We start from the raw sequence: 5,646 nt of genomic DNA, 5'->3' as shown, positions 1-5,646 counted from the left end.
CATTTATCTGTATTTGTCCAATACGCTGATACTGTTAAAGCTAATGGTGTCACTTCAGAGGAAATTCGACTTCGTCTCTTTCCTTTCTCATTAAGAGATAAAGCTAGAAGATGGCTTCAGTCTCTTCCTTCCAACTCAGTCACCACATGGAATGAGTTGAAGAAAGTCTTTCTTGCCCGATATTTTCCTCCAAGCAAAACAGCTATGTTGAGAGCCCAGATAAATGGATTTAAGCAAAAAGACAACGAGTCTCTTTTCGAAGCATGGGAAAGATATAAGGACATGATGAGACTCTGCCCACACCATGGTTTAGAGGACTGGTTAGTAATTCATACTTTCTACAATAGTCTCTTATACAACACAAGGTTAACAATAGACGCCGTCTCCGGTGGTGCGCTTATGGATAAACCTTACACCGACGCTTATCAACTTATCGAAAGCATGGCCCAAAATCATTATCAGTGGGGAAGCGACCGAACAATGGTAGAAAAACCTCAAACGAAAAATGGCATGTATGAGATAAGTAGCCTTGATCATGTCAATGCAAAAGTGGATGCTCTTACCCAGAAAACTGAAAGTTTAAATGTATCACCTCCAACCACCGTGGTTGCCGTAACTCAAAATTGCGAAGTCTGTGGAATTCAAGGTCACACTCCTACAGATTGTCAACTCCTAACATGAATTCAAACAGATCAGGTGAACTATGTTCAAGGAAATCCTTACTCGCATACTTATAACTCAAACTGGAAGAACCATCCTAATTTTTCATATAAAAGTAACAACGCTTTATACGCACCAGGTCAAGCTCCCAGTCAAGCTCCAGCTATACCTCCTGGATATCAAAAGCCGACCCCATCTACACCTAACAATAACGTTCCCAGGAAATCCAACTTGGAAATCATGATGGAGAACTTCATAGCTTCTCAACAGCAAACCAATAAAGAGTTCTTAAACCAGAATGTACACACTAGCGAACAAATTAAACAACTAGCAAGTAAAGTAGATGCCCTGGCTACCCATAACAAAATGCTGGAAACACAAATCTCGCAAGTAGCTCAACAACAAGCACCTACTGCTTCCCCAACTGGTACATTTCCTGGACAGCCCCAACCTAATCCGAAAGGCCACGCTCATGCAATTATATTAAGAAGTGGAACAGAGGTAGAAGGACCGTTTGACCCAAGGATTGAGAGCCAAGACTCTAAAAAGTCAACTGAGGAAGAAGGTAAACCTAAGGAAAAGGAAGAGTGTAATAAGGAAACCGTAGAGAAAAAAGAACCTTACGTACCTCCACCGCCTTACAAACCACATATCCCTTATCCTCAAAGGCTAATTAAAACCAAAGACGCGGGCCAATTTAAAAAAATTTGTTGACCTACTGAAACAATTAAACGTCACAATTCCTTTTACAAAAGCAATCACACAGATGCCCTCATATGCTAAGTTCTTAAAAGAAATCTTATCTAATAAAAGGAAACTTGAAGATAGCGAAACTGTTACACTGACTGCTGAGTGTAGCGCAATAATCCAAAATATGCCTCCTAAACTTAAAGATCCTGGTAGTTTCTCTATACCCTTTCATATAGGAAAATTCGTCATAGACAAAGCTTTATGCGATTTAGGAGCCGGTATCAGTGTTATGCCCTTGTCCATATGCAAGAAACTTGAAATGGGAGAATTAAGACCAACTAAAATGTCTGTGCAATTAGCAGATCGTTCCGTTAGATATCCCGTAGGAATTCTTGAAAACGTTCCCGTGCGCATAGATCAATTCTACATCCCCACCGATTTTATAATTATGGACATAAGAGAAGATGAAGTTTCCCCCATTATATTAGGTAGACCCTTCTTAGCAACCGCCGGTGCTATCATAGACGTAAAACGAGGACGACTCACTTTCGAAGTAGGAGAAGAGAAAATTGAGTTTATTCTTTCCAAATTTTTGAAAGCACCTGCAATAGAAGACACATGTTACTTCATGGATATCTTCGATGAATGCATAAAAGAAACAGAATTCAAAAATGACGACTTATCCGACTATCGTGTAGAAGACAAACTGAACCAATGTTTAGCAATAACATCAGACCCTATGCAATGCCTTAAGAAACCAACCCTCGGCCTGAAAATACTTCCCAAAAATCTGATATATGAATTCCTAGACTTAGAACTTGAACGACCAGTGATAGTCAACGCAAACCTAGGAAAACTTGAAACCGAAAAACTCCTACATATCTTAAGAAAATATCCAACTGCACTAGGATACAACATCACCGATCTTAAAGGGATAATTCCTTCTATTTGTATGCACCGCATCATGCTAGAAGAAGACTGTAAAACTTCTAGGGAACATCAGAGGAGACTAAACCCGATCCTGAGTGAGGTAGTGAAGAAGGAGGTAACAAAGTTATTAGAGGCAGGTATCATATACCCTATATTCGATAGCAAATGGGTTAGTCCTGTACACGTAGTACCAAAGAAAGGAGGTATAACAGTGATCGAAAATGAAAAAGGAGAAACTATAACCAAACGAATTGAATCAGGATGGAGAATGTGCATTGATTATAGAAAGCTAAACAAAGCGACCCGAAAAGATCATTTTCCTTTACCATTCATAGACCAGATGTTAGAACGACTGGCCAAGCATTCTCATTTCTGCTATCTGGACGGCTACTCAGGTTTCTTTCAAATACCGATTCATCCTGATGACCAAGAAAAGACAACGTTCATGTGTCCTTTTGGTACCTTCACTTATCGACGAATGTCGTTTGGCTTGTGCAATGCTCCTGCAACCTTCCAAAGTTGCATGATGGCAATATTCTCCGATTTTCTCGAAAGCATCATGGAAGTCTTTATGGATGACTTTTCCGTATACGGGCAAAGTTTCGAAGAATGTCTTGAAAACCTAGAAAGAGTTCTAGAACGATGTGTAAAAGTGAACCTAGTACTTAATTGGGAAAAATGTCACTTTATGGTACAAGAAGGAATTGTTTTAGGACACATCATATCAAATAGAGGAATTGAAGTAGACAAAGCCAAAATAGAAGTAATCGAAAACCTTCAACCTCCGAAAACTGTGAGAGAAATATGAAGCTTCTTAGGACACGCCGGTTCTTACCGACGATTCATTAAAGATTTCTCTAAAATAACTAAACCTTTAACCGGATTATTAATGAAAGACGCTGAATTCATCTTCGACAATAAATGTTTAGAAGCATTTCAAACACTTAAACAAGCATTGATCTCCGCGCCCATAATGCAGACCCCGGATTGGAATGAACCTTTCGAAATAATGTGTGACGCAAGTGACTACGCCGTAGGCGCTATTTTAGGACAACGAAAGGATAAAAAACTTCACGTCATGTATTATGCGAGTAGAACTCTAGATGAAGCGCAAATGAATTACGCCACGACCGAGAAAGAACTTCTAGCAGTAGTATTTGCACTAAATAAATTTCGTTCCTACTTGGTCGGGGCTAAAATAATCGTTTACACTGATCACGCCGCTATTAAGTACCTCTTAACAAAAAGGGATGCTAAACCTAGACTCCTAAGGTGGATCTTGTTGCTACAAGAATTTGATTTGGAAATCAAAGATAAAAAAGGAACTGAAAACGTAGTAGCATATCACCTCTCTAGACTTGAAAACCTAGAACCGGAAAGAACATCGATCAATGATGATTTGTCGTACGATAAACTTATAGCTAATTTGGAAGAAAATAGAGCTGACGAACAAGTAGAGACCACCTTGGTTGTATGCGTTACACCATGGTACGCTGATTTTGTCAATTATTTAGCCGCCGGAGTGGTTCCACTTGATCTATCCTACCAACAAAGGAAACGATTCTTCCATGACATAAAACAATATTATTGGGACGACCCTTTACTTTTCAAAAGAGGCCCCGATGGTATTTTTCGTCGCTGTATACCTGAAGAAGAGGTAGAAAGTATAATCCAACATTGTCATTCCGCTCCTTATGGTGGACATGCAAGTACATCCAAAACCTGCTCTAAGATCCTACAAGTGGGTCTTTATTGGCCAAACATATGGAAGGATGTACATACCGCTATCAAGAAATGCGATAGGTGTCAACGCACAGGAAACATATCTAGACGTGACGAAATGCCACAAAAAGGCATTTTGGAAGTAGAAATTTTCGATGTGTGGGGAATAGATTTCATGGGACCTTTCCCACCTTCTTTTGGTAACAAGTACATACTCGTAGTAGTTGACTACGTATCAAAATGGATTGAAGTTATAGCTTCTCCAACAAACGACACACGAGTAGTAATTAAACTCTTTAAAAATATAATCTTTCCAAGATTTGGTTTCCCAAGAATAGTCGTCAGTGACGGTGGATCTCATTTCATATCTAAGATACTCGAAAAATTACTGTTTAAGTATGGTGTAAAACATCGAGTAGCAACACCTTACCATCCTCAAACTAGTGGACAAGTGGAAGTGTCTAATAGAGAAATCAAACAGATATTGGAGAAAATTGTCGCTACATCGAGGAAAGATTGGTCATCAAAACTACCTGAAGCTCTATGGGCATATCGAACCGCTTACAAAACTCCCATAGGAACAACCCCATTTAAGCTTATTTATGGTAAATCGTGTCACCTCCCAGTGGAGTTAGAACATAAGGCCTATTGGAATATTAAAAATTTAAATTTAAACTATAAGACCGTCGGTGAAAAGCGAATCCTAGATATAAACGAATTAGAGGAACTTAGACAAGATGCATACGAAAATGCCAGAATCTACAAGGAAAGAACGAAAAAATGGCATGATAAACGTATATCAAGGAAAACTTTCAAACAAGGCGATGTAGTCCTATTGTTTAACTCTAGACTTAAGTTATTCCCAGGAAAACTATGCTCTAGGTGGTCTGGCCCTTTCCAAGTCACTAATGTCTTTACTAGTGGGGTTGTAGAAATTAAAGGAAAATCTATTGAACCATTTATCGTAAACGGACAGCGTCTAAAACATTATCATTATGCTGAGAACAATGAAGACTCGCAACTCCTGCACTTAGACGTATTGTCTCCAAAATTAATAGATTAACATTTAATAGTTTTATGTTGAGCTTGCGACATTAAACAAAGCGCTTCGTGGGAGACAACCCACAAATTTTTATTTTTCTTTGATTATTCTTTTTGATTATATTTAGTTTTCATTCTTCATTTTCTTTATATTATTAAATTTTTCTTCTTTTCTTCTTTCGGCATCTGGCCAAATCCTGACTAAAACTCTTGTTTTTCTTTTCTTTAGTTAACACTAACCTGATGGCACATATTGATCGCATGGGTATCAAATTCCGAGGGAGAGCTCAGAGACAAAAATTTGAAGAACTTTCTGAGAGAGAGATGCACCCAAATTTTTATGCTGATGATGGTGCAATGACCGTACTTGGGCTAAGAGATAGTGTCCTATATCTGCTAAGTCAAATAGGGTGGGAAACCACTCCTATTCGGAGATAATTTGTTACTTACCGGAGGCTAACTCTAGAATTCCTTAGCTCCCTGATTTATCTACCAAACCATGGAAAAGGAATATACCGAGGTTTCATTCAATTCAGGATGTTCAATATGGAGTATCAGTATAACATTAGAGAATTCACTAACCTCTTAGGGTTCCCTACTTCT

The 5,646-nt window shown here is 38.6% G+C and overlaps 1 non-coding gene across 1 annotated transcript; it reads right to left on the bottom strand.

Annotated features, from left to right (window-relative positions):
• Nucleotides 1–204: 204 nt before the first annotated feature.
• LOC127089173 (small nucleolar RNA R71) lies at nucleotides 205–311 on the bottom strand. The gene has a single exon (XR_007790944.1). It is a non-coding gene; the product is annotated as a small nucleolar RNA R71 (small nucleolar RNA).
• Nucleotides 312–5,646: the final 5,335 nt, after the last annotated feature.

Source organism: Lathyrus oleraceus, chromosome 5 (genome assembly GCF_024323335.1).
Source record: "Lathyrus oleraceus cultivar Zhongwan6 chromosome 5, CAAS_Psat_ZW6_1.0, whole genome shotgun sequence".
In the NCBI taxonomy this organism is placed as follows: domain Eukaryota; kingdom Viridiplantae; phylum Streptophyta; class Magnoliopsida; order Fabales; family Fabaceae; genus Lathyrus; species Lathyrus oleraceus.
Note: the sequence above shows the minus strand (reverse complement) of the source record. Positions and strands in the feature narration are given on the sequence as shown.